This window comes from Dasypus novemcinctus, chromosome 30 (genome assembly GCF_030445035.2).
Source record: "Dasypus novemcinctus isolate mDasNov1 chromosome 30, mDasNov1.1.hap2, whole genome shotgun sequence".
In the NCBI taxonomy this organism is placed as follows: domain Eukaryota; kingdom Metazoa; phylum Chordata; class Mammalia; order Cingulata; family Dasypodidae; genus Dasypus; species Dasypus novemcinctus.
In genome coordinates, this window is record NC_080702.1 from 32403670 (window position 1) to 32429527 (window position 25858).

Below are 25858 nucleotides of genomic sequence, written 5' to 3' on the forward strand. Positions count from 1 at the left end.
ACACATATCACAAAAAAAGGTTACATTAAAAAAATAAGAGGTTCCCATATACCCCCACTTCCTACCTCCCTCACTCCTCTCATATCAACAACCTCTTTCATCAGTGTGGTACATTTTCGTACTTGATGAATATATTTTGGAGCACAGCCACACTGCGTGGATTATAGTTTACATTGTAGTTTACTCTCTCCCAGTCCATTCAGTAGGTTATAGCAGGATATATAATGTCTACATCTGTCCCTGCAGTGTCATTCATGATGGCTCCAAGTCCCCAAAATGCCCACATATCACACCTCTTCTTCCCTCTCCTTGACATCAACATCCATGGCCACTGTTTCCATATCACTGATATAATTTCTTCCATTGCTAGGTCAAAATAAGTCTATAGTAGAATACCAGTAAGTCAACTCTAACCCATATTTTATCTTTCCATGCAACAAACCTTGGGGTAATGATGTCCACTCCAGTTCTTAATCAAAAGGGGGCTTAGATCTCACATGGCTGATGGATGGGATTATCCTGCTTGCAGTTGTAAACTCTCAGTTCCCCGGTATGGTGGTTGACCAATATCTTGTTTGCTTTCAAATTTGGAGACTACAAATACAGCTGCTATAACCATCCATGTGTGGGTTTTTGTGTGGACTCCAGGTTTCATATAAGTCACATATATACCTAAAACAAAATTGCTGGGTTGTATGGTAAGACAATGTTTAGTTTTACAAGAAACTGTTAAATTGTATCAGCAAAATAATTTTGAGTTCTCACTATCAATGAATGAGAGGTGTACTGTTCCATATACTCAACAGCAATTGGTATTCTCAGTGTTTATTGTTTTTATCTCTTCTAATAAGTGGTGATGATATATCATTATGGTTTAAATTTTGTAACTCCCTATTAACAAAGATGTTTTAACTTTTTAAAAAAATTTTTAAATTTATTCATTCATTTATTTATTTAAATGTTTAATGTAGGTTTAGATTACATTAACGTTACCCAAAAATATAGGGAGTTCCATATGCCCCATAACTTTTCCCTCCCACTCTTTACCATATTAACACCATCTTTCATTAGTATGGTACATTTGCTACAATTGATGAATACATATTGCAGCAATGCTATTAACCATGGACTATGGTTTATATTAAACAGTCTATCCTGCAAAAAATATAAAATGGTCTGTATCTGTCATTGCAGTGTTGTACAGAACAATCCCAATTTCCTGAAAATGGCCATATTATACACCTATTCTTCCCTCTTCACTCAGAACATCTGATCACCACTACCTTTATATCAATGACAAAAGTTCTTCCATTGCTAGTATAATAAAAAGTCTATAATAGAAAAATAATAAGTTCACTTTATTCCATTTTTCTTTCCCCAATCTTGAGGATTTTGTGATGGTGATGCCGACTCTGTTTCTAACTGAGAGGGGGCTTAGATCCCATGGGGCAGATGGATGGACTTATCTTGCTTGCAGTTGCTGACGCTCTTTGTTCCTTGGGTTGGACATTGTCAATTATCATCTCCTTGTTAGTTGTCCTGGGTAGGTCTAATGAACTGGAGAGTAGGTGGTGAAACTCTGCTTAGATTCAGGGCTCAACTGTCACATAAAAAGACCAAAGATTGAAGACTCTGGGACATACATTTAAAAAATATAATGCCAACACATGGCTCTTCTGTAAATAAATAAAATGTGCAAAAGAGCCACCTGTTGGGAATCTTCAAATGAGTCTAACTCTTTTGCACTGAGGAGCATACATTCCAAAGTAAGGCCCACAGACAGGGTGCTTAAATCCTGAGATTCTCTGCACTGTTTCTAGTGTCTAGATGTCCCTAGAACTATCAGCAGCCCTGCCTTTTGAGGCAATGTTAACTGTAGCAGACAGGGAGATTCTGCTGAGACATGCCTAAGTGTAACCTCTGGAAGGACCTCAAAACTCACTTTGAAATCTCTTAGTCATAAAAACTCATCTCTATTATTTCCCCCTTTTGTTCAAGGTCTTTTTCCACATGCATTGCAAGTTGACACTTAGCAATAATATCTAGGTGCCAGTGAGTTTGAAGTAATTTTTTTATGCTTATTTGGGAAGTGTTATCTTACATCAGGATTCTCTTCAGATCCTATTTTTTTAATTCAATATTTTCTTTCTTATTTTGCAATGTTAATAGTAATTTTATTCATTTTTATACAAATCATTTGTCAGATGTGTTTTGTAAATATTTTTCCAAAACTGTAAATATTCTTTGCAACACTTTATCAATGTTTTTCACAGAGCAGAGATTTTACATTTGAATAAAAACTAAATTTAAAATTTTAATCTCTCATGGATCATGCTTTTGTCGCTATATCTAAAAAACTCGTTATCATACTAGGGGTTCCTAGATTTTCTTTAGTTTTTAGTCTAGCACTTTTACAACGAATTTTACTTTAAAGTTACATGATTCATTTTGATTCAATTTTTGTGTAACGAATACAATCAGGGCCTAGCGTCTTTCTTTGTTTGGCATGAGTGCATCTTGTTTTTCCAAAACAAATTCTTGAGAAGACCATACTTTCTACTTTGACTGGCCTTGTCCTCTGTGCAACATCAGTAGGCCTCATGTGTGTGGGGTCATTTGACCACATCATCAATAGGATTCTCTTTAAGTATTGTGTGTTTATACTAAGTGTTGAAACAAGGTAATATGGTTCGTACAACTTTGTTCTTCTCTACTATTTTGTCACAGGGTACAAAAAGACTGGTCATAGTGTCTGTTATTTAAAATAAAGACTGAAGGAAAAAAATAAATCAAATAAAGTCTGAGAGAATTTATCATGGAAAATATTCACTGGGCAAAGTGTTTTCTATTACGGACAAGGATTTCTAGTAGGCAAATATATCAAGGAGAAGTAGAAACATATGTTTTCCCTGACATTTTCAGATAAGAATACTAGATCTACATAAAATCTACATATTAATAACATAGATCTATATATTAATAACATATTTACAATACAAACCATATGGCTTATATATTTTTCTGCTCACTGCTTGTGTATAAAATAACATTGCCCTGATATCTCTTCCAGGAAATTCATTATATACATGCAAACAGAAAATCAAACGTATGTCTTGGAATTTATCCTCCTGGGGCTCTCAGAAGATATAGGAGTGCAACCCCTCCTCTTTGGGCTGTTTCTGTCCATGTACCTAGTCACTTTCATTGGAAATATGCTCATCATCCTGGCCATCATCTCAGACTCCCACCTCCACACACCCATGTACTTCTTCCTCTCTAACCTGTCTTTCATAGATACCTGTTTCACCTCCACCACGGTACCAAAGATGTTGCTGAACATCCAGAAAGGCATCACAACCATAGCTTTTGAAAATTGTCTCACCCAGATGTATTTTTTCATACTTTTTACTCAATTAGATAACTCATTCTTGACTGTGATGGCCTATGACCGTTTCGTGGCCATCTGTTGCCTCCTGTATTACACAGTCATCATGAACACCCGATTCTGTGGCCTTCTGCTGGTGACCTCTTGGCTATTGAATGTTTTGTTCTCTCTTTTAGAATGTTTAATGGTTTTGCGATTGTCTTTTTGTACAGAGTTGGAAATGCCCCATTTTTTCTGTGAACTTAATCAGGTGATCCGACTTGCTTGTTCTGACACCTTCCTCAATGACTTAGTGATGTATTTTATTGTTGGACTACTGGATGTTATTCCATTCACTGGAATCCTTTTCTCTTACTATAAGATTATATCCTCCATTTTGAGAATTTCAACAACTGAGGGTAAGTACAAAGCATTTTCTACTTGAGGGTCTCACCTCTCAGTAGTGACCTTGTTTTATGGTACAGGTCTTGAAGTCTATCTTAGTTCTGCTACTACCAAAAACTCAAGGGCAAATTCAATAGCCTCAGTGATGTACACAGTAGTCACTCCCATGTTGAACCCCTTTATATACAGTCTTAAAAACAAGGACATAAAGCAGGCCTTAAAAAAGCTGAGAAACATTATCTATAAAAAGATACTTTCAAGTTTACAAAAGTGCTCAGAGTTCAAACACTAGGAGATCTTAATCTAGATACTTACAAGTGAATGGAGAGATAATCTGTTATTTTCCTAACAACAGAATTCTGTTTATTTAATTTTTATGTATCAAGGATATCTGTTTCTTTTATTTTACATGTTTTCTATCATTATATTTCCCATCATCAGGATTGAAAGCAGAATCTGCTGCCTGGATTTTCAGCAGTAGACTATTTCATGTAGATTATTCTATATTTATAAATGTACATTTGCTGGATGGATAAAGGTGTACTGCAGTCACTGCCAGATGAAAGAAACTGCTTGTGTTTCATGGTTTTACTGAAAAATAAGCTCTCATACCAAAGTCTGTTTACCAGCTATCAAGGTTTTATTCATTGTTTCCTGAAAGAGATTACATCCTGTATAGTAGACCTTATCTGACTGCTATACAATAATCCACATTCCATCCCCAATATATGCCTTTCTCCTGCATATTCCAAATCATAAATTAAGTGAGGATGCAATCAACAACACAATCCATGATTCTTCAAATATTGATGGTCTCAATAATTTCTATCATTCTTCCAGTGACATCACATTGCCCTTTAAAAATTATTTTCATAGTTAAGCATATTTTCTGGGAATTTTTCTCAGAACTTCCTACAATAATAATACACATTTATAGATCATAAAACCAATGTAAGTGTTTTCCTCATTTTCTACATATCTTAATCTACTATTAAATCCAGATATTAGGACATAATTTCAGATTTTTATGTAGGCATACTGTTTTCTTTCTGAGGTAGAATAAGGTGAATACTTCATTCATCAACTTATTTCTGTGTCATCACTACAAATAGCAAACCAGAGTGGCATTTTGGAGTTAGTGATGTCTGAATTAATGGTCATTTTTTAAAATATTAATAAATGGTTATGTAGTTGTATTCATTTCACACTCTTTGGGAAAACTGAATTCATTTTCATTTGTAATGTATTATCACACAAGATCAGGCTCTTGTGTGAGTCATTACTAGTTCAGAACTGCAATTTTAGGGAAAGATATTTCTTTCATGCATTCTTATAAAATACTGTGTTTTGATTGCAAAATAATCTCAGAATTAAAAATCATCAACTTGTCATTTCTTTCTGGAATTTTCTCCAGTGCAAGTTAGATCCCCACCCTATTCAAAATTACTTCATTTAGGATTTACAGTAAAAGCATTTATCACATAAACCAGTCAGTTTGTAAATAATCTTCTCAGGTATTGTCTTTAGATATTACTGCAAACAAAATATTGCGAATCATTTTTTCCAAGCTATTTATACACAATCTTGTACATTTATCCATTTGAAACAGTGTCATTGGTGTTCCCACTCCCAACAATTTGAAGTACCAATTCCTAGACTGCTACTCTGCACAACAGTTTTTTGCAAAACTGTGTTGTACAAAATAGTTTATACGAAAGGGTTATTTCAAGCAGAAATCGCTTTCCAAATAAAAGCTTTTCAAGAATTTTGACTTTGATTTTTGTTCATTATAATAAGTAGATATTATTATTCTAGCAATTAAAGAATTTTACCATTGATATAAAGAGAGTGACCAACAGAGGTTTGAGGAGAGGGACAGGGATGATTGTGTACAGTATAAGGATATTCTGGAGACAAGGGGATTCTCCTGCATGACATTTCAGTGGTAGAAACAGGCCATTATACATATTGTCATAACCTATAATATTGTGTGAGACAGATGGTAAACTATATTCTAAACTATATTCCATGGTTAGTAGCAATGCTTCAATAAGTTTTCTTCAATGTTAACAAATGTGCCACAATAATGAAACATACTGTTAATGTGATAAAGTGTAGGAGGGTAAGGATGTGGAACATACAGGAGAGTTCTTTATTTTTTATGTGACATTTAAATAATCTAAAGATTCTTTAAAAATAAAAATTCACTGGGAGAAGGTGGAGTCAGAAAATCAACAAGGCCTCCCATAGCACACCTAAAGGAGAGGGACTGTAGGAGCTGCTTTCCAAGCTCCCAGTAGCATCCTTGGGGTTCCTGGTGAGGTGTGAGTGTTCTCTCTCTAGAAATTAAGCTTCATTGTTTTCATTGCAGAGCTGATTCAACAAGGACCCATTTGAATCTCCTACCAGACCTCTTAGGCAGCTTTCCTGCTGCTTGGGAGAGAGGGAAGTGCGGAAGGAAGAAAGGGGGAAACGTCAGATCCCTAAGTGTTTTATTTAAGTACAAACAGAATTCCTAGCTTGAAACCTTCCCTAGTATTTGCTTGGTTTTTCCTTGTTTTTCCTTCCTCTTCATCCCCTCAAGGCCCCTTTTTCTTTCTTTTTTCTTTCTTGCCTTTTTTTTCTTTTTCCTACTTACTTCCTGACTCCCTTTTGTCCCTTTTTTGTCCCCTTTCTTCCTCTGATTTCTTATTCTTCATATATTATGTGCTGCAGGGAGAGCTTCACATGTGCTGTATTTTCTCATTCTCCATGTACGCTTTTCTGTATGTATTGATTTTGGCCACCAACACTATTCCCTTTCCTCTACATCTTTCTATTCTACATCATTGATTGTTTCTCTTACATTACACTTCTCTTTGTTAGCCCCCTGATTTTTTCTGGCTTTTTGTTACTAATACCTTTGTTCTGTTTTCTACCTTATATTCACTCTTTATATTATTGCCCTCTCTTTTCTCTTTCCCTCTTTCCTGAACACACAGGACTTTTAATTCACACTGTCTTCCTTCCCATATTAATATTTTTATCTAATCTACTTTTCTTACTGTTATTACTCTACATACCCTACATGAATCTTATATCCATTCTCGTATATTTCACATGGTTCCTCTGTTAATGTATACTATCAATACTACTATTATTCATCTTCTTTTCTTACTCACTTTGCTTTCACTGGCCATAATATTTTTCTTTAAGAGAACTTAGCCAACAACAAGGAAATAGAATAAGAAGAACAAAGTGATAAAGAGAAGACTAACATGCATGCAAAAACAACTAATTAAACTCCAAACGAGAAAAAGAACCTAAGCGAGTGACTAAACCTGTCAAGATAAAATTATGACCAGACAGCAACCAAAAACTACAAACCAAACCTATAATCAGGAAAACATGTCACAATCAAATAAACAAACAAAATACCAGGAAGAGGAGCAGAACATCGAACAGGGAATTAAAGATCTCAAAAAATATATTAGGGACCAATTTGATGAGGTGAAGGAAGAGATTAAGAGTATGAAGAGAACAATTGGAGAGAATGCAGAAGAAATTGCAGTCATATGCAAAAATATAACAGCTGTGATGGTGATGAACAGCACAATTCAAGAAATCAAAAATACACTCTCAGCAAATAACAGCAGACTCGAAGAGGCAGAGGAGAGATTAAGTGATGTGGAAGACAGTACATTTGAAATCAAACAGAGAGTAGAACTGGTCGATCAAAAGATAGAAAAAACCAAGCAGGGGCTTAGGGAACTGAATGATAATGCAAAACGTGCAAACATATGTATTATGGGCATCCCAGCAGGAGAAGAAAAGGGAAAGTGGACAGAAGGGGTGTTGGAGGAAATAATGGCTGAAAACTTCCCAAACCTATTGAGGGAGATGGATGCACATGTCCAGGAAGTGCAACGCAACCCTAACAGCATAAATGCTAACAGGCCTACTCCAAGACATATATTTGTCAAGTTATCCAATGCTCAAGACAAAGACAAAATACTAAAAGCAGCACGAGAAAGGAGAGCCATCACATACAAGGGAAGCTCCCTAAGATTAAGTGATGATTTCTCACCTGAAACCATGGAAGCAAGAAGAAAGTCAAGGTACTAAAAGAAAAAAGAAATCCAACTGATAAAACTCTATCCAGCAAAGTTAGCATTCAAAAATGATGGAGAGTTCAAAATATTCACAGATAAACAAAAACTAGGAGCATATGCCAACAAGAATCCTACTCTTCAAGAAATACTAAAGGGAGTTTGGCAGAAAGAAAGAAAAAAAAACAAGAGTGATAGAATTGGAGGAGAGTGTAACAGCAACTAAAAAGACAAAAAAAAAAGAATATGACAAATACAAATTCAAAGAAAATATGGCTAATATAAGTAACTCCTTGAAAGTAATAACAGAGAATGGCAATGGATTAAACTCACCTGTCAAGACACTGAGATTGGAAGATTGGATAAGGAAATATGACCCATCTAAATGCTGTCTCCAAGAAACATATCTTAGACCCAGGGATTCAAGGAGGTTATAAGTGAATTGCTGGAAAACAGTCTTAAAGGAAACAATAACCAAAAAAAGGGCAGGAGTAGCTATAATAATATCAGACAAAACAGACTTTAAAAGCAAAACAATTGTGAGAGACAAAGACGGACACTACATATTAGTGAAAGGGATAATCTTTCAAGAAGAAAGAACAATCAATAACATTTATGCTCTTAACAAGGGTGCCCCAAAATATGCGAGGCAAATACTGGAAAAACTAATTGAAGGAACAGATGCCTCTACAATTATAGTGGGGGACTTTAATACACCATTATCAACTTTGGACAGAATATCTCAAAAGAGAATCAATAAAGAAACAAACATTTGAACACTATATTAGTGGAGCTGGACCTAATAGACATATACAGAACATTACACCCTTTCTTGATAAAAACCCTGCAAAAACTGGAAGAGAAGGAAACTTTCTGAACATTATAGAAAGTGGCCATGGTGGCTGCTGGGTGTGGGGAAAGGGAGGAAGAGATGAGAGTGGAGGTGTTTTGGGGACTTCAAGTTGTCCTGGGTTATGCTTCAGGGACAGTTACCAGACATTGTATGTCCTCCCATGGCCCACTGGGTGGAACGTGGGAGAGTGTGGGCTATGATGTGGACCACTGACCACGAGGTGCAGCGGTGCTCAGAGATGTATTCACCAAATGCAATGAATGTCTCATGATGATGGAGGAGATTGTTGCTATGGGGGGAGGAGTGAGGTGAGGATGGTGAAGGGTATATAAATTAAAAAAGGAGTATATATGAAAAACCCACAGCCAACATCATTTACAGTGGTGAAATCCTAAAATCTTTCCCTCTAAGATCAGGAACAAGACATGGATGCCCACTATCACCCCTCCTATTTAACATAGTCTTAGAAGTACTTGTTCGAACTCTGAGACAAGAACCAGACATAAAATGCATCCAAATTGGAAAGGAAGAAGTCAAATTTCACTATTTGCCGATGATATGATCCTATACATAGAAAAATCTGAGAAGTCTACAACAAAGCTACTAGAACTTAAAAATGAGTTCAGTAAAGTCGCAGGTTACAAGATAAATGCTGCAAAATCAGTACCATTTCTGTAGAACAATAATGAGCAAACTGAGGAGGAAATAAGGAACCAAATACCATTCACAATAGTAAATAAAAAAATAAAATACCGAGGAATAAAGTTAACTAAAGAGGTAAATGACTTACACACAGAAAACTACACAACACAGTTCAAGGAAATCAAAGAAGAACTAAATAAATGGTAGAATATTCCCTGTTCATGGATAGGAAGACTATTATTAAGATGTCTCACCTACCAAAACTGATCTTCAGATTCAATGCAATCCCAATAAAAATCAACACAGCCTTCTTTAAGGAACTAGAAAAACTAACTATGAAATTTATTTGGAAAGGAAAAAGGCCCCGAGTAGCCAAAGACATATTGAAAAAGAAACATGAAATTGGAGGAATCACACTACCTGACTTCAAAACATACTACAAAGCTACAGTATTGAAATGGCATGGTATTGGCACAAGGATAGACACGTTGACCAATGGAACCGAACTGAGAGTTCTGATATAGATCCTCATATATACAGTCATATCTTATTTGACAAGACCATCAAACCCTCTCAACTGGGAGAGAATGGACTCTTCAACAAATGGTGCCTGGAGAACTGGATATCCACATGTAAAAGAATGAAAGAGGATTACCAACTCACACCTTATACAAAAATCAACTCAAGATGGATCAAAGACCTAAATATAAAACCAAGACCATAAAGACCTTGGAAAGCAGTGTAGGGAAACATCTGCAAGACTTGTAATAGAAAATGGGTTCATGAACATCACACCAAAAGCATGAGTAGCAAAAGAACAAATAGATAAATGGGACCTCCTCAAAATTAAAGCCTTCTGCACCTCAAAGGAGTTTGTTCAGAAAGTAAAAAGAGAGCCTACACAATGGGAGAAAATATTTGGTAACTATATATCTGATAGGAGACATATCTTGCATATATAAAGAACTCCTATATCTTGAAAATAAAAAAAAAAACAAACAACCCATTTAAAAAATGGGATAAAAAGATTTGAAGAGACTCTTCTCCACGGATGACATACAAATGGCTGGAAAACACACAAAAAATGTCCCAAATCCCTAGCTATTGGGAAATGCAAATCAAAACAACAATGAGATACCATCTTACTCCCATAAGACTGGCAGCTATCAAAATATCAGAAGACTACAATTGTTGGAGAGGATGTGGAGGAATGGGAACAAGCATCCACTGCTGGTGGGAATGGAGAAGAATCCAACCATTCTGGAGGACAGTTTGGCGGTTATTCAAAAAAACTAGCTATAGATTTGCCATATGACCCAGCAATTCCACTGCTGGGTATATACCCAGAAGATCTGAAAACAAGTAAACAAACTGATATATGCACATCAATGTTCCTAGCAGCACTATTTACTATTGCCAAACTGTGGAATCAACCCAAATGCCCATCAACAGATGAATGGATAAATAAAATGTGGTATAGACATACAATGGAATACTACTCAGGTATAAGAACAAATACAGTACAAACAAATATGATAACATGGATAAATCTTGAGAACCTTAAGTTGAGTGAAGAAAGGCAGGCATTGAAGGACAAATACTACATGAACTCTCTGATATGAAATAAGTAAACCAAGCTGTTTCAGAGAGCTAGAAACTGGATGATAAACTTTCCGGAATTTGGAGGGTAGAGTAAGGTTGTGATGTGACACCTACTTAAGTGAAATCTATGATAAGCTGGAGGTAAGTATTTGTACAAAGAAGGGATAAATTGGAGGCATAGGGCTAACTTTGGGTGGGATTGTGTTGGCTTTGTGGGTGCTTGGGTTGGGAGGATGAGTCAGATTGCCCAAGAAATAAAGGAAATGGTGTGGGGAACATTTGATCATGGGAGATTGTCAGCTATGTGGTTGAAATTGTGGTGCAGAGAAAACTCTTTAGAAAATGTAATATGGAAGTTTGTACATTTGGGATGCTTAAGGTGGGGCATCTGACACAGGGCAAGCTTCTGGGGCATGTGTGAGTGCTCATTTTGTCATAGTGGATTATATTATTGGGTGGAGACCCATACAATGAGAGTGAAGGTTTACCCACATCCTGGGCAAGACTGATGTTCTCAAACAGAGGGAATTGTATCTCTTGAGTGAATTGGTGGCTACCAATGTGTTAGGGCAGTCAAGAATGTCAAACTCTCAACATTTTCGCAAGTATCTCTGAATATGGTCCCTCAAGTAATGAAGACTGATTGTCATGGAGGGTCCTGAATGAAAGGGTAAAGAGGTGGTGAATATATGGCATCAGGGTTACTGTGGGATAATGGAAGTGTTCTAAAGAATCATACCATGATGGATATAGGTCATGTTAAATTACACCAAAAAAGTATAAAAGTCTATAGTTTAAAATGTAAACCATAATATAAAACATAAGATAACTAAAAATTTAGAAAATTGTACAGTCTAAAATATAAACCATAATGTAAACCCAAATGAAATCACGTTTGAAAGCTATTGTTTCAATATCTGTACATCAACTGCAGAAAATATAATATGAACATGTAAAAAGATCACTCTTGGGGAAGGGGGAAATGTTTGATGTGGAAATACAGGAGTCCCCTATATTGTATATACTAATTTCCTCAAACTTTTTTGAAGACAAAATTAAAAATGTTAAAAAAAGGATGTAGACAATGATGAAGAAATGTTAGAAATTTCCTTGCCACTGTACATACAGGTCAATATCTATTACAGTAATGAAAGCCAAAATGGCAAAAACAAAGTTTTTTGATATTTTTCATCTTTTAATACCCCAGTTTATTTTTACTTTAGTTTAGTTTTTCTAAATTAGTATGTATTCTATTTCTAATCTTTAAACTTATCATTAATATATAATTTTTCTTTTACTTGAATCTGACAATAAAACAGGCTTCATTTTTGAAGAAGTTTTGGACTAAAGTTGGATTCAACTATGGCAGGAGAGGAACTCTGATGTGGGTTTTATTAATGGAGGACACAGGGTGAGGAGGGAATTCTCCAGGGCATGTATATAGAAAACATAAAATATTCAGATATTCATTGGGTATTTTCATAGTAATTACAGTTACAAATGACAACTGAAGGCATGCTGAATTCATAGCCAGGGGAGCTCAGTCACATTGCCCAAAGGAACAGCAACAATGCCCCCAAGTGCAGGGGCAAAGATCAGCCCAAGACAACGATGACTATGTTTATGAGCCTTTTTGAATGAAATTTCAACTAGGCTTAGGCTACAGTGTGCTTAAGAAATGCCTCCTGAGTGTCTCCATGTTGATAAAATATGGCCAGTCTCGAAGCCAAATTCAGCATGTAAAGGCATTAACTTTCCCCAAGCATACTACATGATTCCCGGGGATGAGCCTCACTGTCACTGAGAAATTACTACCAATCACTAACTTGGGATGAAACTAGAAAATTACCTTGAATATAAGGGTGAAATGATAAAGAAAAATGAGTTTATATGGCTAAGAGTCTTCAAAAAAGAGTCAGGGTGTCATCAAAGGAGTTGAGCTTACGCAAGCCTCAGCAGGACCCCAGAGACCGCCAAAGGAGATGAAACCCCAGGTACTGGTACTTCTGAGGGTTACATAGAGAGACAGGTCATGGCAAATGGCTCTGGAGTTCAGTGCATTGTCAGTGTGCCTTAGTTTGTAATTTGTCTTCCTTAGTGTGATGGAGCTTGACTCACATGTGACCTTTCTTCACATGCCTTTTCTGTCACTTTTACTGAATGTATGGTGTTGCTGGGGTAGGTGTATACATAGAACAATTGTATCTCTGAGTGGCCATGTACCACCTGGTCCCTGAGACTCAGGAAAGTTGCAAATCCTACTCTCTGGTTCATTGGGCTTACTGAAGTCAGCTAACAGGGAAGTGAACATGGTTAACCACCACACCAAGGAAACGAGAGTTCCTTCAACTCCAAGAAGGAAAAATGCATCTAGCATCATGTGGGAACTAAGTCCCCTCTTGATGTAGAAGTGGAGTGGACATCACCATCTCTGGTTCCACAGGATGAAGGAATAAAATATGGGTTAGAGTGGACTCACTGCTATTCACTCTAGAACAATCGTGATTAATAATGGAAGAAACTACAGCATTGTTGTGGAGAAAGAGGCCATGGTAGTTGTGGAAGGCATGGAGGGGGAAGAAGAGATGTGATATGGGCATATTTGGGGGACTGGAGGTGTCCTAAGTGGTATTGCAGGGACAGATGCTGGACATTATATATCCTGCCGTAACACACTTGAAGTACTGGGGGAGAGTGCAAAGTTCAATGAAACCTATAATTCATGTAGTGCAGCAGTGTTCCAAAATGTATTCACCAAATGCAATGAATGTGCCACAATGAAGAAAGTTGTTGATGGGAGGAGTGGGGGTGTTGTGTTTGGGGTTGATGAGAACTTCATATTTTTTAATATAACATTTTTTGTAATTTATGTATTTAACATTTTTCTAAATAATTTATAAAAAGCTATAAAAAGAAACATAACATTTTTATTGATGAAACTTCTAAAAAATGTTACATTAAAGAAATATGAGGTCCCTATGTACCCCCTTACCCCCTCACCCCATTCCTTCCACATCCACAACCTCTTTATCATCATGGAACACTCATTGCATTTGGTGAATACATTTTGGAGCACTGCTGCACCACATGGATAGTGATTTACATTGTAGTTTACACTCTCCCTCAATCCACCAGTGGGCAATGACAGGACATACCACCCAGGACAACTCCATGTCCTGAAAATGACCCACATCATATCTCTTCTTCACTTTTCCTATCCTCAGCAGCTACCATGGCCACTTTGTCCACATCAATGGTACAATTTCTTCCATTACTAATAACAATATTCCATAGTCGAATATCAGTAAGTCCACTCTAATCCATACTCTGTTCCTCCATCCTGTGGACCCTGGGATGGTTATGTCCACTCCCCCTCTATATCAAGAGAGGGCTTAGATTCCATATGAATGATGGACGCAATTTTCCTGCTGGCAGTTGTAAGCACTCTTGGCTACCTGGTGTGGTGATTGAACATCTTCACCTCCCTGTTAGCTGGCCAGTGTAAGAAATTGGGAGGAGGGTGGGGTGAATATTAGAGCATAGGGATTCTCAGGTATCTGTTTGAAATTATAATGAAGAGAAAACTATTTGGAAATTGTAATAATGAAGGTTGCCTGTTTAAGATGCTTAAGGGGGTCTTCTGACACAGAGCAAGATTCTAGGGAGTATATGAATGCCCATTTTCTCATAGTGGGTTATATCATTGGTTGGAGACCCATTCACTAAGAGTGAAGGGATATCCACATCCTGGGAAGGTCTGAAGTTCTCAAACAGAGGCAATTGTTTTCTCGAGAGAATTCATGGCTCCCAATGGGTTAGGGCAGTTGAGTATGTGAAGCCTTCAACATTGTTGCAAGTAATTCTGAGTATGGTCCTTTAAGTAGTGAAGATTGTCACTGTGGGCCTGAGGGGAGGGGGAAAGAGATGTTGAATAGATGGAATCAGTCTAACTGTGGGGCAGTGGAAGTGTTCCACAAGATCATGCAATGATGGATATCGGACATGTTAAATTACAGCAAAAATTATAAAGGTCTATAGATTAAAATGTTATTGGTGAAACTTAAGTGTAGTTTAGGGATTTTATTTTTAAGGGAAAACTTGAAGAGAGGCCCTAAAATATTGATTTCTGCTAAACACTCCAATAAAATCAGTGAGTGATACACACCCGGTTGATCAAGGAGATACTGGTATATTTCATGGACAATTTGGGAATTTGCTTACGGTCTGAAAGGCATGAAATATACTTTATATATAAAGAGAATTAGACTCATTTTGAGTGAGCTCTGTTTGGTTCAATTGTATTATGTTCTTTGAGTCAGAGAATTATTTTGGGACCCTATCATGAGAAATTTAGAAAAGATGAACACTGTAAATTGCAGATTAATTGCTTGGAGTGGGGGAAGTAAGAATAAACACCCTCAGTTCCATGGAACATCCTTTGAACTAAGATAGAAGAGAAAGCAGTAATAGAGCCCTTACATTTTTATAATGCATTGTAATAATGTAGTCACTGTCTAAGTGAGTATATATATATATAGAAACATGGGAGCAATGAATCCTTCCTCCACTGCCAAGAGCTGAGTGTACAAAAGAAGCAAAATCTAGAGTAACAAAATTGGATGAGAAGGTCCTAGATTTCACCTCCTAGGGTCTTTCCCCAATGCCACTCTTCCCATTTCTCCTCACTTCCAGAACACCCTTCTCAGAAGAATTGTAAGCACCCACATATTAATAGGCCTGAGGTACATCATCCTAACTGTGGTCATATATATGTTTCATCTCCTGGAGTTTCCTGAATGAAGATATTTTGTATTTATTTATAATCCAAAGAGGAAACCATCAGCAGAACAATACATTATGGAAATGAATTGTGGTTCTGTTTTACTGTGGGAATAAAATAGCATGAAGGGGAATGTTTTACTGGCAGTAAATGGAGGGACACAGAGAATGTGTCAAATTTACTAAAGTCCACGGATATATATTTGGCTTATTTTCCAATTTCTCTTTCAGGGTGTGAGGGCCTTGGGTCTATATTGATTTTTTTAAATTTTTAAAAATACTTATATTACACAAATATCAGTGAAAAAAGATAGGGAATTCCCATATGCCCTGCTCCTCACGACTCCTACAATTTCACACATTAACAACATCTTTCATTAGTGAGGTTCATTCATTGCACCTGAGGAACATATTTTGGAGTATTGCCCCTAAACAAGGATTAAAGTTTACACTGTAGGGTTACACTTTCTTCCAATTCTGTAAGTTATGGCAAGATATATAAAGGCCTGCATCTGTCATTGCAATGTCCTTCAGGACAATTACCAATTCCTGAAAATGTCCCTGTACTACACCAGTTTTCCCTCTTCTTGTCCTCAGAACTTCCAGTGACCACTACCTCCACATTCTCTACATGTGGCTTTTCTGCTTTTTTATTTGAACCTATAATTATTACTAGAGTTGGTAGGTGTATGTACAAGAGACTTAAATCTTTGGGCTGTCCATGTGCCAGGTGGACTCTGAGTCTCAATGGAGTTGCAACACCTACTCTCCCACACATTGGTCTAGCCCAGGACAACTAGCAAAGAGGTGATGAAGGACAACTACCATATCAAGGAAACAAGAGTGTCTACAACTGCAATCAAGAGAGTCCCATACATCAGCCATAATGGATCACAGACCCTCTCAACTAGATGTGGAGTAGACATACCATGCCAGAATCTTCTAGTTTGGGGAATGAACTTTGGACTGAAGTAGACTTACTGGTATTCTACTATGGACTTATTTTGATTCTAGCAATGAAAGAAATTATAGCATTGATATATTGATTTTTTATATTGTGTTCTGTTTAATTTGTTGAGCCCATATTTCTGTGAATTCTTGGATGTCTTGGTGGAAAAGAGAGATTCACATTTGACATTATTTTGAAATTGCAAATTAAAATAATTTAAAGTTGAGTTGTGCATGAAGAGTCTTATGGTGACATAGGGGCTGTGATTTCAGAATGCATGCTGGATCCTTATTCAGAGGGCTTTCTCACCATGATCAGGAGAAGTGCATCTCTCGATACCCATAATTGATTAATGAATTTACATTGTTAACATTTACGATGCAACTACAATTCCAAGGATCCACCTTTAAAAAGGAATCTCTTACCAGAGTTTCCACTTAGGGGAATTTTTTACTTCATTTTCATATGAAACATATTCGATGATATTGAATCTCAAATTCTTCAATGATGACAGTCTCTCAAAACTGCAACTGGAATTTGAGCTCCACTAAGAATCACAGTCCATTCTATTATTTATTTGTGGCCAAATTAATTCATTCTGTTAGGTCAAATTAAGAATAAATTTAAAAGACTCAGAGAAGTTTATAGGTGTGAATCCTCATATTTAAGAAATAACACATAATACCTTATCTAATGATTTCTGGGAAATAGAAAAAGAAGGAAAAACTGGACATAAATCTAGTAGAAGGAAAGAAATATAGATTTGAGTGAGGAGAAATTAAATAGAGATAGAATTGAGTGAGCCAATGAAATTGTTTCTTGAAAAGATCAATAAAATAGCACAGGTTCATTTAGGTTGAAAAAGAAACAATAAAGAGGATGTAAACAGCCAAAGTAAAAAATGAAATCAGGTAAGTTGCTAGATATTGCTGAGATTAAAGGGATTATTCATGAAAATTATGTACAATTGTCTGCTAACAATCTAGAAAAAGTAGAAGAAATGGAGAAATTCCTAGAACCATGCAATTTACCTAAATTGACTGAAAAGAAATAGATCTCAACAAAATTATAACAAGTAAAGAGATTCAATTAATAATCAAAAACCTCCCCAAAAAAGTCGAGGATCGCACAGCTTCAATAATGAAATGTATGAAATATTCAAAGAGGAATTAATTGTGATAATTCTCAAACCTTCCAATTTGAAGTCGAGCTATATATAGCTTCCAAACTCATTCTATGAGACTAAAGTTATTTAGATACCAAAACTAAATAAGACATAACAAGGCAAGAAGACCAAGGACCAATTTCTCTCATAAATATAGACAGAAAACACTCAGGAAAAACTAACAAGCCAAATCCAAGAGAATAGTAAGAGAATTACCCAGCAAGACAAAATGGGAGTTGCCCTGTGGTTGCCGCTGAAATTGGTGTATACTCAGGAGTCCTGAATCTCTGGACTGTGTGTGTGACAGCCAGTTCCTGAGCCTCAGCAGACTTGCAACTTCTACACTCTGGTTCATTGGACTTACCCTGGCCAGCTAACAGGGAGGTGAAGAAAGTCATCCACCACACCAGGGGGCCAAAGTACCTAAAACTGCAAGCAAGAGAATTGCATCCCTCATCCATGAGGAACTTAAGGCCACCCTTGATATAGAAGTGGAGTGGACATCACCATCCCAGGGTCCACAGGCTGGAGGAATAAAGTATGGATTAGGGTGGACTTACTATATTCTACGATGGAATATTGTTATTAGTAATGGAAGAAATTGTAGCATTGATGTGGAGAAAGTGTCCACAGTAGCTGCTGTTCTATAATATTTTATTGGAATATATTTCCATTTTTTCTTGTAAACTTCCTCAGATGCCCTCAAGCATGACTCCTTATATTCCTCTAAGAAACATATCTGCTCTTTTAAAATATGTAAACAGGAAATAGGAGGTGAAAGAATAAACTATGTACTTAGAAAGACACTATTTATCATACCTGCCTCAAAATTCTCTTCAAGCCTCATGATCAAAGGATGGCTCACATAAGAGTTTTAATTCCTGCCCACAAAATACCCCTGGTAATAGAGACCTCAGATGCATTGTCACTAGTTACGCAGGCAGAAATATGAAGATCTTTCCAAATTCCCCTAGTTATCTGGAAGCTAAACTTATTGGTGGTTATTTTTAAGTGAAGGTATTTAAAGAAAACTTGAAAAACCAGAGGATCCTCAATGACCTTCAAATGTTTGAAAGAATGCAAAGACCAAGAAGAATCAGGTTATCTGAATATATCAAAGTCTAAGGAACATTCAGACTGATCTGAATGTTAATTACTGTGCTGCATAGCCATTGCAGCATAACCTGAGTCACAAAATAAATGGTTAAAGATGATGATTTTTTTATTCAATGGGAATTTGTTTTTTAATTCTTTAAATCTCTTTCCTCTTCTTATGTGTCTGTGGTCAGGTGTGAGTCAACTCATGATGCTTTGATCTTTTTTCTTGTGCTCTCTCACATATGTTTGGTCTCATAATCTTTAGACTGGTCTAGAATTGCCTTAACTCTGACACTGGCCTTCCTTACACATGTCCTCTCAACTTCCAGCAGACCAGACTGGAGTTGTTTGCATGGCTGAATTAGGAATGTAAGACTGAAAAGCAGAAACTCACAGAGATCTAATGAGACATTCTGTCAGTAACACCGTATTCTGTTGGCCAAATCAAATAAAAGATCCTCATTTCCACCTTTATTCAAAGATGGAAAACGGGATTTCACCTCTTGGATGGAGCTGCACTGTCCTATTGCAAAAGATGTTGATAAGAGAAAGTTGGAGGAATGGGACCATCTATTTAGTGATTCTACAACAGGCACACATTTTGGTTCAAATAAGTTTTATTGGGATATTCTATTCCAGAAGGACATGGCACTCTGAGACGTAAATATTCAAAACATGCCCCTAATGTGTCTTTTGCAATTTCTAGGATAAGACAAAATATCAGCTTTTTTTCCCCCTTGACATTGCCGGTTATATCCTAGGAACTCATGTTTGGCTTACTGATTACCAGAGCATTGTACTTCTTGTTTCACTACTACCAGCCAGTTCTCATGTATATATTGTCACATTTGACTGAGCTGCTCATTAATGTGTGCGTGTGTTTGTGTGTGTACATATATAAAGATTTCAATTCTAGTAGTGGTAACTGGGGATGTTGGGTCCTACTGGGATGATGTGATGTTTCAAATGGAAATAGACAGCAAAGAAATAGGAATTGGAAAAATGGAATAGTTTTGAAATACTGGGTCAATACTTCTGACAGAATTAGACCATTTCCAAAATGCAAGTATCAAACATAAATGGGTTTGAGTAGAGCCTGGGCAGTGGACACTCCAATGTTACCAGCAGAGATGGCTTGAAGTGAAGTTGCAGTACTTCTCTTATGCAAATAATATGTTTCCTTGAATTCTTGAGGCTTTTCTATGCCATGTGTTTGTATTTTCTTCTATACTATACTGTCTTCTGTGGAAGTATTATGATTTACAAGAAATTACTTAGTGTGTAACAGCATTCAAAGGATACTATCCAGTAAATGCATTTATTATCATACATTTTACAGGGAATAACTATTTTGATTCTTTTGTAACTCTTTTATGGGTGATACAAGTTAAAAATATTCTATAATTAGTGAATCAGTTAGGAATGGAATTCATCTGCAAGGTAAAAATTTCAAACATAATAATGCTTTTTAGGAATTAAGGCTTTATTAACCCACAAACCACAAATCTATATTTAGGGACCCCTGAACTAGGATAACAGCTCAATGAAATGTCTAGGGTCTCAGTATTCATTAAATTATTGTGTTGTTTTCATTCTCATGAACACAGAATATGAGTTAACCTCTAAGCACTGATCCATATCCCAGAAAGGAAGATTGGGGAAAGAATCATGGGCGTAGTCAAATATACTGAAAGATGAATTTTTTTGGAAATGAAATATTATTTTCCATAGTGGTTACACCACTTTATATTCCCACTAACACTCCTCCAGAGTTCCAATTTTTTTTCCTTATCCACAACACTTGTTATTTTTCCTGAATTTATTAAAATAGTCCTTCTTTGGGCTCAAAGTTGTTCATTGTAGCTTTAACTTTCATTTCCCTAATGGCTAATGATGTTGAGCATCTTTTCATGTATTTTTTACCCATTTATATACCCTTTTTAGTGAAATATCAATTCAAGTTCATTGACATATTTTTAATTGGATTGTTTTCCTTTCTGTTATGGCAATGCACATGTAATTTATATATTCTATATATTATGCCCTCACCTGCTATATATTTATTTTATATATTTTTTTAAATTTCTCCCCTCTGTTCCCCCCATTGTCCACTCTGTTTCCATTCTTTTTGTGTTCTTCTGAGTCTACTTTTGTCTTTTTTAGGCAGCTCTGGGAACTGATCCTGGGAACTTCTGGTGTGTGAGAGATGCAATTTCTCTCTTGTGCCACCTCAACTCCCTGTTTTGCTATGTCTTCTTATTTTTCTTCTCTTCTGCATCTCTGGTGTAATCCTTCAGTGCCAGCTTTCAGGATGAGTTAGCACTCCCACGTGGGGTCGTTTCCCTGCATGGGGCAGATTCGAGCATAGGTCAATACTCCATGTGGGTGAGCTTGCCATATTGGCCAGCTTGCCCTCAGTAGGAGGCCTTGGGTATTGATTCATGGTCCTCCTATAAGGTAGATGGGAGCCAATTGGTTGATCTACATCTGTTTCCATCCAGTATCTTTTGAATCTATTTTGTCTCTTCTGTTGGTTCTCTTTTCATCTCTTCATAATATGATTTAATGAGTACATTTGAGAAAATGATATTAATATATTACTTATTTGTTGCCTGTGCTTTGGAATCATATCCAAGAATATATTTCCAAATCTTAGTTCATGAAGAGTTGTCCCTATATCATCCTCAAAGAGTTTTATAGCTTTAGATCATATACTTAGGTATGTGATCCAATATGAGTTTATTTTTTGTATGCGGTGTGAAGTAGATGGTTAACATCACTCATCTGCATTTATATATCCAGCTTTCCCAGAACCATTTGTTGAAAAGATTATATGTATATACATGAACATTGTATATACGTGAACATTTATCAAAAGTAAATTTCCATCCAGGATATGTTTTTCATGCAAAAATAGAAATGGTTAAAATACATCATGTTTGTTACTAGCAGAGGTATTAAAGGAGTATGACAGTGATTGAAAGGGCAAGTCTAAGGGCATGTACAGTACTAGAAGGAAAGATAAAAAATATAACAGAAATACATAATACAGTGAAACCACATGTGAATTATAAGTAGGAGTGATTTTGCACATATAAAGCTGTTTATACAAAATATAAATACAAATAAACTAGAAAAATAGAAACAGAGATTTTGGGAGGTGATGAGTTCTTTGCCTGATTTTTACTATTATAAATATTGAAATAAAAATGATCTAATAATAACTGAAGTAATGAATCCACAATGATGTGATTATACCAGATCCTGTAGAATGAAATAGTTTTATAAAATTTTTCACCCAAAACAAAAGCAATGAAAGAAGAAAATAGATAAAATGGTCCTTTTAAAAAATTATTGCATATTACACTTCAAAGGTTTTTGTTAAGAAAATAAGAAGGGAGTCTGCGAATGATTGAAAATATTTATGACTCATTTCTCTGATGAATTCCTAACATCCTACATTTATAGAGATCCTACATCTCAAAAATGAGAAGACATTCAAATTAAATTAATTTTTTAAAGAAAGGGCAGGATATTTGTATAGAAGCTTTTCCAAAGGGGAATACAAATGTCTAAAAAGCACATGAAAAGATACTCAACATCACTACCTAGATATAAAAAGCAAAATGTAAACCAAAACTACAATGAGATATCAACTTATACCTGTTAGATTGGAGGCCACTTTCAATCCTCTTTCATTCTTTTAGATGTGGATATCATATCGAGTTTTCCAAGGCTCATTTTTTGAAGACATTGATCTGTCCCAGTTGAGGGGTTTGTTGGCCTTGTTGAATATCAGTTGGCTGTGTATATGCTGGACTATATCTGAACTTTCAAAATGGTCTCTTTGGTCAGTATTTCTATTCTTGTGTGTATATCATGAAATTTTGACCATTGTAGCTTTGTAATATACTTAAAGTCAAGTAGTATGATCATTCTAATTTCATTTTTCTTTTTAAAGATTTTTTTTGGCTATTTGGGAGCCCTTACACTTCCAAACAAATTTGGTAATTTGCCTTTCCAGGTCTCTTAATAAGTCCTGTTGGAACTTTTATTGGAATTGTTTTGAATCTGTAAATGAATTTGAAAAGGATTGATATATATATATATATATATATATATATATATATATATATATATATTTATAACTTCTTTTTTTCTCTATTTTTTATGATACATTAAAAAAATATGAGGTCCCCATATACTCCCATCCCCCTCACCCCACTCTTAATTATATTTGATCCTCCAAGCCATCACTGTGGAATATGCTTGCATATATTTAGGTCTTATTTGACTTCCTTTAGCAATGTTAGGTAATTTTCTGTCTACAAGTCCTGTACATCCATACTTAAGTTTATTCCCAGATATTTGATTCTTTTAGTAGTTGTTTTAAATAGAATTCTTTTTCTTGATGTCATCTTCAGATTGCTTATTACTGGTGTGGAGAAAAGCTGCTGATTTTCCTATTCATCTTATACCCTGCCATTTTACTGAAATACTTTATCAGCTCTAAATGCTATGCTTCAGTGTTTGTTTGTTTTTTACTTTCTATATGTAGAATAATGGCATCTGCAATTTATGAAAGTTTGTCCTTTCCCAACTGGAAGCTGATTTTTTTCTTGCCTATGTTTCAAGTAAGTACTTCTAATCCAATGGTAACCAAAAGTGGGGACAATGGGTATTCTGTCTTGTTTCAGATCTTAGAGAGGAAGCCTATAGCCTTCCCCATTGAGTATGATGATGGCTGTGGGGTTTCATATATGCCCTTTATAATGTTGAGGAAGTTTCCCTCTAATCTTATCTTTAGAGGTAATTTTATCAAGGAGGAGGCTGTGTTTTGTTGAACGTCTTTTCTGTGTCTGTTGAGATGATCATGTGATCATAGACTAAGTCATGTAATGTTCCCTCCTTTCTAATTTCTGGAAAAATTTAGACAGAGATTTTATAAGTTCTGTGGGAATGATTGATAGAATTTACCCATGAAGCCATTTCATCCTGGGCCTTTCTTTGTTTGCAGATTTTTATGACAAGTTCAATCTCATTTCTAGTAATTGTTCCGTTTGATTCTTCAATTTATTTTTCCTCAATGTAGTTTGATGTGTCTTTCTAGAAATTTGTACCTTTCATCTAAATTGTCCATATTTTTGGCATAAATTTTTCAATGTAACCTCTTAGGATACTCTATTTCTTTGGGTCCAATGGTGATTCACTCTTTCATTAATTTATTTATGTGCATCTTCTTTCTATTTCTCCTTGCTAGCTTAGCTAAAGGTTATTCAATTTTATAAATTTTCTCAAAGAACCAGCTTTGGTTTTGTTTATTCTTTCTACTTTTTCTTATTCTCCATTTCATTTAAATCTGCTGTGCTCATCATTATTTCCTTCCATCTGTTTGCTTTGGGATTCATTTTATGTTCTTTTTCTATTTCCTCCAGGTGTCTAATTAAAGTTTTGATTTAGATCTTTTTTTTCTTTTCTAATGTATGTATTTAAGACTGTGAAATTCCAGGGGGCTGAGCAAGATGGTGGCTGAGTGAGCTTACCTGATGGTCTCTCCTGCAAAAAAGTGGCTGGACAGCATTGGAGGTTCTCCAGGACCAGGCTGTTTCATGATTTTTGCAGGGCAGGAAGTGTCTGGACATCAATTTGGTAAGAAGGCCCACCCCAAGACATATACTTGTCAAATTATCCAACGCTCCAGACAAAATGAAAATTTTAAAAGCAGCAAGAGAAAAGAAAACCAGCACATACAAGGGAAGCTCCATAAGATTAATTGCTGATTTCTCATCTGAAACCATGGAGGCAAGAAGGCAGCGGTATGATATAGTCAAGGTACTAAAGGAAAAAATTTCCAAACAAGAATACATTATCCAGCTAAACTAGCATTCAAAAATGATGGAGTGTTCAGAATATTCACAGATAAACAGAAACTGAAAGAGTATGCCAACAAGACAAAAAGAGAAGGGAAAAAAAAAGGGAACAAAACATAACAAACACAACTCCAATCAAAATATGGCTAACACAAATAATTCCTTGAAAGTTATAACACTGAATGTAAAGGGATTAAACTCACCTATCAAAAGATTCAGACTAGGACATTGGATAAGGAAATATGACCCATCAATATGCTGTCTACAAGAGACACATCTTAGACCCAGAGACTCCTGGAAGTTGAAAGTGGATGGCTGGAAAACAATCATACAAGCAAACAATAACCAAAAAAAAGCAGGAGTAGCTATATTAATATGAGACAAAATAGACTTTAAATGCAAAACAATTGTGAGAGACAAAGAAGGATACTACATTTTAGTGAAAGGGACAATCTGTCAAGAAGATCGAACAATCTAAATATTTATGCTCTTAACAAGGGTGCTTCTAAATACATGAGGCAAACGCTGGAAAAACTAAGTGAAAGAATAGATGCATCTACAATTTTAGTGGGGGATTTTAATACACCACTATCAACTTTGGACAGAACATCTCAAAAGAGAATCACTAAAGAAACAAAACATTTGAACAGTATATTTATATAGATCATTGCACCCAAACGCAGCAGGATATACATTTTTCTCAAGCGCACATGGATCATTCTCCAAGATAGACCATATGCTAGGCCACAAATAAAGACTTAATGAATTCAGAAAGATCTAAATCATACAAAATAATAACTCTGACCAAAGTGGAGTGAAGCTGGAAATTTGCAAGGCTCAGAGGCCCAGATTTCACACCACGGTTTGGAAATTAAACAGCACACTCTTAGAAAAACAGTGGGTCAAAGAGGAAATCTCAAAAGAAATCAATGACTACCTTGAAACAAATGATAATGATAACACAACATACCAAAATTTATGAGATGCAGCAAAAGCAGTAGTGAGAGGGAAATTTATAGCCATAAATTCATATATCAAAAAAG

The 25858-nt window shown here is 35.9% G+C and overlaps 1 pseudogene; it reads left to right on the top strand.

Annotated features, from left to right (window-relative positions):
* Positions 1-3086: 3086 nt before the first annotated feature.
* LOC131276751 (olfactory receptor 7A10-like) lies at positions 3087-4061 on the top strand (annotated as a pseudogene).
* Positions 4062-25858: the final 21797 nt, after the last annotated feature.